Genomic DNA, 9,307 nt, shown 5'->3' on the forward strand with positions numbered 1-9,307 from the left:
CTGTCTGCACCTAACATTCAAGTAAAAGAAACCTCTTTGGTGATTCAGGCGGCAGATACATGGATGGCACCTTTCATAGAGTACCTGACGCATGGAGTGTTACCTATGGACAGAAACAAAGCCAGGACTCTTCAGCGGCAAGCCGCTAGATTCATCCTAGTTGATGGAATTCTATATCGAAGGGGGTACTCGATGCCACTCCTCAAGTGTAGTTCAAAAGAAAAGGCCAAAGAGTTAATGAAAGAGGTCCATGAAGGCTTTTGTGGGGACCACGCTGGGGGCAGAGCTTATCAAAGAAAATCCTAAGACATGGGTACTTTTGGCCAACAATGAATGAAGATTCGATGGAATTTGTTCGAAAGTGCGACAAGTGCCAGAGATTCTCCAAGATTCCATGAGCAGCCCCTAATGAGCTAATGCAGATGCAAAGTCCGTGGCCATTCGTAGTATGGGGAATAGACCTTATTGGATCTTTGCCCACAGGGAAAGGCGGTGTCAAATACGCCGTGGTGGCTGTTGATTACTTCACAAAGTGGGTCGAGGATGAGCCACTTGCAACCATAATGACCAAGAAAGTGCTCGATTTTGTGGTTAAGAACATTGTGTGTCGCTATGGAATGCCAAGAAAAATTGTCTCGAACAACGACACACAGTTTGATAGTGATATGTTCATGGATTTTGCAAGCAGCATGGAATTATCAAGAGCTTTTCTTAAGTTGCTCACCCTCAAGCAAACAGACAAGTCGAAGCAGTCAATAAAATGCTAAATGATACTCTAAAGAAAAGGCTTGAGGAAGCAAAAGGGACATGGCCAGAGCTTGCCCGAAGTCCTCTGGTCGTACCGGACGTCTCATCGAACAGCAACATGCCATACTCCATTCTCCTTGGCTTATGGGTATGAGGCTATGCTGCCTGTTGAATTAGATCCACCATCACATCGACAGATAACATACGACCAGGACGCTAACAGTCAATTATTGATGGATTCTTTGGATTTGGTTAATGAAAGGCGCGAGCAAGCCCAACTCCGAGTAGCTGCTTACCAGCAAAAGGTCGCTCGGTATTTCAACTCTAAAGTACGAGAAAGGAAATTTAATGTGGGAGATCTAGTACTTAGAAGAGTTTTCCTTAACACTCGCGACCAAGCCGCTGGAGTACTCGGACCTAACTGGGAAGGACCGTACCAAGTCGAAGAAGTCCTCCATCCAGGCACTTATAAACTTGCTCGCTTAAATGGAGATCTCATTCCTCGCTATTGGAATGGAGAACACCTGTACAAGTACTATCAATAAATAATTCTTCTAAAAGAATTGGCTTGTATTAATTTAACTTTTTACAAGTTTATGAACAAGGGTTAGTGTAACGACCCAAAATCACAAATATGGCTTAAGGGCCTTGGTTAGTGTGCTGGGAGGGCATAGTTGGTTTATGTGTGAATTTATTGATTTAATACATGATTATATGTTAAGAAGGCCTGTGTGATTATATGAATGTTGAATTGTGATTAAATGTTATAAATGTGAGAACCACATTATTATGTGGGTAAATCTGCAGCGTGCGACCTGAGGCGATCCTAGGGAGCTAGATAGTGGGAAAAGTCACAACGGGGGCTTAATAGTTGACTTTGGATAAGTCAGGGATATTTTAGGTATCGGGTAGTTATTTAGACTATCGGGTTATGAAAATAAATATATGGAGATATATTTGAGGTTAGGAAGTCTAGGCGGGAATATTGGGGAATTTTACCATTTTGCCCTCGGGGACGTTTCCGGCACCCTGAGCCTCGGGATTGACTTAATGGGATAATAATAGGTTAAAATTAAAGGAAAACAATAGAACAAATATGAGACCAACCTATCTTCTCAGCTCTTCTCTCTACTCTCTCTTTCAAGGAAAAACACAAGGAGGAAACCAGTATAAATTTAGTGAATCAAGCTGGGAATTTCTGAGAATTGAGGTGGGGATTTAGAGGCTCAACTCAAGGATTGTCCAAGGAACATTTAATCAAGGCTAAGGTAAGAATTAAACTGTGTTTTGAAGTTAGAAACTTTGAGTTTTAGACTAAGTAATGAGGTGATTGTGATATTGATGTTAAGGTTGAATTGAAGTTGGAAAAACTTGGGAATTAACAGGGATTCTGCTTAGAAAAAGATTTCAGCTGAAGAGGTAAGTAATAATTCATGATATAGAGGCTTAAATTCGAGTTTTGCATGGCTGGGTTTTGAGTTCTTGGGTTAGGGAGTTTCAGTAATTTAAATGGGTTTTTGATGGGCTTCTAGCCTAGGATTCAGCTGGGTTGTGTTGTTGGAATCTTGTGGGAAGTTTTTGGATAATTGAGTTGTGGATTTGGGGTGGTTTTTCTGGGTTCGAAGGGGTCGGGCTGCGGCATAGTTCTTGGTGAGCCGCGGCCCTTCGAAGCTGATGGATGCTGAGGAAGGAGGGCGGGCCGCGACATGGTCTAAGTAGGGCCGCAACCCTTACCTGTTTTTGGGCATTGGGTGGTTTCTGATTGGGGCCATGCCGTGGCATGGATGGCTAATGCCATAGCCCTTAAGGGATTTTGGGATTTTGAGATTCTAGGCTTGGGAATTTAACCTAGGGTGCTTGGGATTGATTCTTTTACCATGTTTGGTGAAATTCAATGTTCTGGAGATTAGAACTTTGTCTAGAAGCTCATTTAAGTTTGTTGATGGTATCCTTCACCTTGGTTGTGGCTAGGTGATATAAGCTAAGGCTCGGGAACGGATCATGCTTGAGGAACGTTGCTCATAATCAGTAACCGCAAAGATTAAAGGTAAGAAAACTACACCTGGTTGAATATATGTGATGGGACTAAGGGTTCCCTATTGTGTATGCTTGAATAGATGGTATCATGCCATGGAAGCTAATTAGTGAACCAACGGCCTAAGGGTGCCAAAGGTTACACTAGCGCACAGGGCGCGGCTTGGCCACTGGTAGCCAAGGATAGCTTATTATGCACTGAGCTCGGTTTAAGCGGGCCGGAGTCAGTGGGGTAAACAGGGGGTGCGGCCTAAGTTGTCGGCCCTGATTATTATGTGATATGAGTGTTATAAGTGATTGACTGCATCCATGATTCTGAATATATGCTGAATGATTAGAGAGGATTATTTGGGTGAAAGTTCATGCTTAGTGAATTTATTAACTGTTATTATTGTTTGTGTTGCATATTATGTTTTCTTGCTGGGCCTTGGCTCATGGGTGCTACGTGATGCAGGTAAAGGCAAGGGCAAACTTGATCAGCCTTGATTTGGAGAGCTCGACGAGCAGAATGTACATGGCCAGTTGCTCAGCCGCCACGGTTGAGGTTTAGGCAGGGACGCGAGACCTAGAAATTGTCCATTTTGCCTTAGTATGGCTGACAGTTGTTTGTATTATTTTGGGAGTCTGTAATCCAACTTTTTAACTCTGTTTCTTTTGGGATCCCGTGTATATAACTGCTTACTTATATAAAATGAAACTTTTGAGACCAAAACCTTTTTAACCCTAGCTCATACATGTTTAGTGACACGTTTTCAAATTAATGACTTGATTTGGAAGTCTTGCACCTTTATAAGTACACAGTGTAGCGGTCTTTGCTATCCAGGGCGTTACAACTTGGTATCAGAGCGTCCTAGGTTTAAGGCTTCCTGAAGACAGGCTGGACATGTACATTCGCTGCTAGAGACAAGCTCAAATCAATGTTTGGTAATGTGTATATGTGTTTATATGCTTATATGTTGATTGTTTGTGATTAGTTATGTTCTATTGATTGATCTTGGAGAAGTTGTTACCCTGTCATCATTGTCTAATTGCCGAGTCGTTATTTGCAGATTGACTTGGATAGCTATGCGTCCAAGAAAATCTACACGACTAGCCGGCACCACGTTCGGGACCGGGGGTGATGACCAGGGCCAGACTCCTCCGCCAGTCCCTGAGAATTGGCAGCAGTTAATGGCTGATATGCAGGCTCGATAACAGAGTCAAGATGAGCAGATCTGTATTTTGCGACAGCAGGCTCCATCAGGGAGTGCTGCCCCTATTGGACCACCTGCAGTGGTACCAGTTGTGCAGTCAGGGGAGGTTGGTAATAGATGGGAGCCGTTGTATGAGCGGTTCAGGAAGCAGCAACCCCCAATCTTTGAGGGTGGACCAGATCCATTGAAAGCCGAGCAATGGCTAACTATGATTACTACAATTCTGGATTTCATGAGAATAGAAGGGCACGATAGAGTGGATTGTGCCACTTATATGTTGAGGGAGGATGCCCGCATCTGGTGGGAAGTGGCATCGCAGACCAGGGATGTTACTACTTTGAGTTGGGAAGGTTTCAGAGACTTGTTCAGTCAGAAGTACTACAATGTTGCTGTCAGAGCAGTAAAGGTCAATGAATATGCCCTAAAATTTGATAGGCTTGCGAAGTTTGCACCAGATCTTGTGCCTACTAATGTTGTTAGGCAAGATCAATTTATCAGGGGGCTTAATGCTATGATAGCCCGGGATGTCAGGATCACAACGGTACCTAGAGGAACAACTTATGCCCAGGCCGTTGAGAAGGCTCTTACCGCTGAAGAAGTGGAGAATAAGATATGGAGGGAAAGTGCGGTGAGGTGTGAGGGCCACAGAGCGGTGCCCCCTTATTTAGGGGCAGGTAGGGGCGGAGGCCCCAGTGACTTCAAGAGAAAGGCACCTGACACTTCGACCACTGCTGGTCCTGATAGGAGGGGTCGGGGTGGTCAGGGTGGCCGTCAGGGTGGCAATGAGGCATGGTGGACCTATCCGAAGTGCTCGAGGTGTAGAAGACGCCATCTGGGCGAGTGTCAGGCCAAGGCGTGCTTTGTGTGCGGAGCAGTAGGGCATCTCAGGAAAGACTGCCCAACGATGAAGAAAGATGAAGTAGGGAAGGTGGATAGCTTAACTCCAGCTTGAGTATTCACCTTGACTCAGGCAGAGGCCGAGGCTAGTCCCTCGGTAGTGACAGGTCAGCTTTCTAGCACTGACACTCCTTTTTATAGTATTGATTGATTCTGGTGCTACACATTCTTTAGTTTCTAGTAGAGTGATTGATAGATTGTGTAGACCTAGTGAGTATCGGACTGCAGGGTATGGGAATTTATTACCAACAGGGGAACTGGTAGTTTCTAGGAGATGGATTAGGGCATTGCCAGTGATGGTTGATAGTAGGTAACTTTCGGTGAATCTGATTGAGTTAGATATGGAGGATTTTGATATGATCTTAGGGATGGATTGGTTGGTCAGGTATGGAGCTACTATTGACTGCAGGAAGAAGATGGTGACTTTGAGCCTGACGGCGAGGACCCTTTTGTCTTTGTGGGTGCGGTGTCTGGACCCCGCGTACCCATGATTTCAGCATTGAGAGCCAGAGACTTGTTACAGGGTGGATGTATAGGTTTTCTGGCTAGTGTGGTGGATACTACTAAGGTTATGTCGGCAGGGCCAGGAGAGACCAGATTGGTGTGTGAATTCTTAAACGTATTTCCTGAGGATTCACCAGGGTTGCCGCCGCGCAGGGAGATTCAATTTGAGATTGAGTTAGCACTGGAGACAGAACCAGTATTAAGGACACCATATAGGATGGCACCAGCAGAGTTGAAGGAATTGAAGATACAGTTGCAAGAACTTCTAGATTTGGGATTCATCAGGCCTAGTTATTCTCCATGGGGCGCTCCAGTGTTGTTTTTTAAGAAGAAGGATGGGACTTTGAGGATGTGTATAGATTATAGAGAATTGAACAAGTTGACTATCAAGAATAAGTACCCTCTATCAAGGATTGATGACTTGTTCGATCAACTGTAGGGAAAGACGGTGTTCTCAAAGATTGATCTTCGATCTGGTTATCACCAGCTGAGGATCAAAGATGAGGATATACCGAAGATGGCCTTTCGGACACGGTATGGGCATTATGAGTTCTTGGTCATGTCTTTTGGTTTGACCAACGCTCTGGCAACTTTTATGGATTTGATGAACAGGGTGTTCAAGGAATTTTTGGATCAGTTCGTCATCGTTTTCATCGACGACATCTTGGTTTATTCCATTTCAGAGGCAGAGCATGAGCAGCATCTCCGACAGGTTTTACAGTGGTTAAGGGAGCTTTAGTTGTACACCAAGTTTAAGAAGTGTGAGTTTTGGTTGCCAGAGGTGACCTTTCTTGGGCATATAGTTGGGGCAGAAGGGATTAAGGTGGATCCGTCCAAGGTAGAAGCAGTAAGGGATTGGCCGAGGCCAAGGAATGCCTCGGAGGTTCGAAGTTTCCTTGGATTGGCCGGTTATTATAGACGGTTCGTAGAGGGGTTCTCAAAGATTTCTTCACCGATGACAGAGTTGAGAAGAAAGAATCAGAAGTTTATTTGGTCAGAGAAGTGTGAGAACAATTTTCAATAGTTGAAGCGATGAATTATTTCTTCACCTGTGTTGAGTCTTCCTTCGGAGGAAGGAAAGTTTGTGGTCTATTGTGATTCATCGAGGATGGGTTGAGGCTGCGTGCTGATGCAGAACGAGAAAGTTATAGCCTATGCATCTCGGCAGCTGAAGAAGTATGAGCAGCGGTATCCGACTCATGATTTGGAATTAGCAGCAGTGGTATTTGCACTAAAGGTGTGGCGTCATTATTTGTATGGGGAAAAGTGATAGATATACACCAACCATAAGAGTTTGAAGTATTTTGATAAACGAGTTTTAGGTTCGTTTATGGTTCTAGTTTTTAGGTTATTTTTCTTTAGTTAGGATTGTTTTATTTCGGATTTATGCTCGTTTGTTCTTGTTTCAGGGTAATTGATGTTAAGTGTTGCAAATATTGAAAAGGAGCGAAAATGGAATGAAATCGAGATGGATTTGTGACTTTTGGGTGTTTCTGTAAGTAGCGCTATAGCGCTACCTTGGGAGCGCCGTAGCGCTAGGAAGAATTCTTGAAGAGCTTCAGCACTGACTTAAGCGCTACAGCGCTACAACATCAGCGCTGGGAAGCAGTTTTCAGGAAGATAGTTCCTGACTTTAGTGCTATAGCGCTACCAAAAGAGCGCTACAGCGCTGATGCCTAGTTTTTCCCCCGTTTTGTTTCTGAGTTTAGCGCTACAGCGCTACAATGTTAGCGCTATAGCGCTGGGGTCGCGATTTCTGGCATAATTGGTTATTTTTGATGGGCAATTCAGTCTTTTTGGAGAGGGAATTTTCAGTAGGGTTTTTGGGAGTCATATAGGCGACTGAGAGAGGCTAATCAAAGAGGACGGGGGCTGGAGTAAGAACACCATATTGGAGGATTTGTCCCTGAGTTTTCTTTATCTTTTTCTGTCAATTTTCATGTTTGTAATTAAACAATTATATGGCTAGAATGAATATTATCGGCTAAATTTTCTTTTAGGGCTTTTATGTGAATCTTTTGGAAACCCTTGTTATGGTTTAATGCAAAATTGATATTCTTCTTCATCTCTTTCAATTCCTTGCAATCTATGTTAATTGTACGATTATTGATTGATCACCTCTAATTGCTATTTTATGAATCAAATTGAAATCTGAAAAGTGAAATTTGATATGCTTTGATTGTTTGGATGCAAATTTAATTTAGAACGAAAGTATCTAGGTTATTTGCTTATTTTCTGAGTTGCGTGGCTAATGCCTTCTACATGATTCAACTTACCATAGAAATATAGGAAGTTGTCATTTAGATTGAATTTCATAAGTCTTGACTAGATTATGAATTATTGTTGCAACTTATTCTTGAATAGGGAGAAGGGGATATAGATGCTTGCATTAGGAAATAACAGGGTGGAAAAATAGAGAATCATAATTGTCCTAATTGTGTTTTCTTTGTTAATTTGTTTAATTCTTCACTGCGTTTTGTTAGTATTTTTCTTAGTTTAAAATCTCTGATAATTGCTTAATCAAATAGAATTAAGGGATTAATTGATTGGTAATTGATAAATCAGTCCTTGAGGACGATACTTGGTTTTACCATTTTATTACAAGTTTGCGACTGTGTGCACTTGCATAGCTTTAAATTTCGCAACAAGTTTTTGGCGCCGTTGCCGGGGACTGAAAATTATCAATATCAGTCTAATTAATTTTTATTCTAATTTGATTTTTATTTCTCTCGTTTCTAATCTGTTTAGTTGCTTAATTTGTCTATCTCAGGTGAATTTTGGTATATGCGTGGCAGGAAAGGAAAAGCCACACTTGTTCCTCTGAATCCCGAGATCGAAAAGTCTTGCAATCAAATCAGAAAGAATAAGAGAGAGACCCAGAATTCTGTGAAGATGGCACAGAATGATGGGGATGGCAGGAATGGTATAAATCCAGGAGTTGTCCAAGGGGTTCAGGCTCAGACCAACGCTGAGAGGAGTCTGAGAGATTATGTGCTACCCACTCTGACGGGAGTACAAAATAGTATACGCCCACCAGCTATAGAGGCCAACAACTTCGAAATCAAGCCTGCTATTTTACAAATGGTGCAGTCCTCTGTGCAATTCAATGGGTTGCCCTCTGAAGATCCTCACACCCATTTTTCCAACTTCCTGGAGTTGTGTGGAACCTTAAAATATAATGGGGTGAGTGATGACGCAATCAAGCTTAGGCTCTTCCCATTTTCTCTAAGGGACAGAGCTAAGAGTTGGCTGAATTCTCTGCAGCCAAACTCCATTGTCACTTGGCAAGATCTGGCTCAGAAATTTTTATCCAAATTCTTCCCTCCGTCAAAGGCTGCTAAACTGAGGGGAGAGATAAATAACTTTTGCCAGAATGACGGGGAGTCACTGTATGAAGCTTGGGAACGGTTTAAGGAACTCCTGAGAAGATGTCCTCATCATGGCATTGAACAGTGGATGCTAGTACAGAATTTCTACAATGGTTTATGTCCAACAACCAGAACTATTATAGATGCTGCAGCAGGTGGTACTTTTATGAGCAAGAGTGCAGCTGGTGCTTATGAGCTGCTGGAGGATATGGCTACAAACAACCATCAGTGGTCAGAGGAAAGATCATCAGGAGTTAGAAAGGTAGCTGGGGTGCATGAGCTAGATGCGATTACTGCTTTAACAGCGCAAGTAGCCTCTTTGACCAAGCAGTTGCAACAGAGTAGTATGTCTACTAATGCGGTTCAGATGGCAGTGAGGTGTGAAATGTGTGGTGGTGCTCATTCTTTCGATCAGTACCCTATCTGTAATAATAACACCCCAATGGATCACGCCCAAGTTCAAGCGGTGGGAAATTTTCAGAGGCCACTCAATAACCCATTCTCCAACAACTACAATCCAGGGTGGCGAAATCATCCAAATTTTTCGTGGAAGAATAATCAAGG

The 9,307-nt window shown here is 43.0% G+C and overlaps 1 non-coding gene across 1 annotated transcript; it reads right to left on the reverse strand.

Moving 5' to 3' along the window:
- Positions 1-8,714: 8,714 nt before the first annotated feature.
- Positions 8,715-8,821, reverse strand: LOC133827804 (small nucleolar RNA R71). Its single transcript, XR_009890455.1, has one exon. It is a non-coding gene; the product is annotated as a small nucleolar RNA R71 (small nucleolar RNA).
- Between the last annotated feature and the right edge of the window lie 486 nt (positions 8,822-9,307).

This window comes from Humulus lupulus, chromosome 3 (genome assembly GCF_963169125.1).
Source record: "Humulus lupulus chromosome 3, drHumLupu1.1, whole genome shotgun sequence".
NCBI classification, from domain to species: domain Eukaryota; kingdom Viridiplantae; phylum Streptophyta; class Magnoliopsida; order Rosales; family Cannabaceae; genus Humulus; species Humulus lupulus.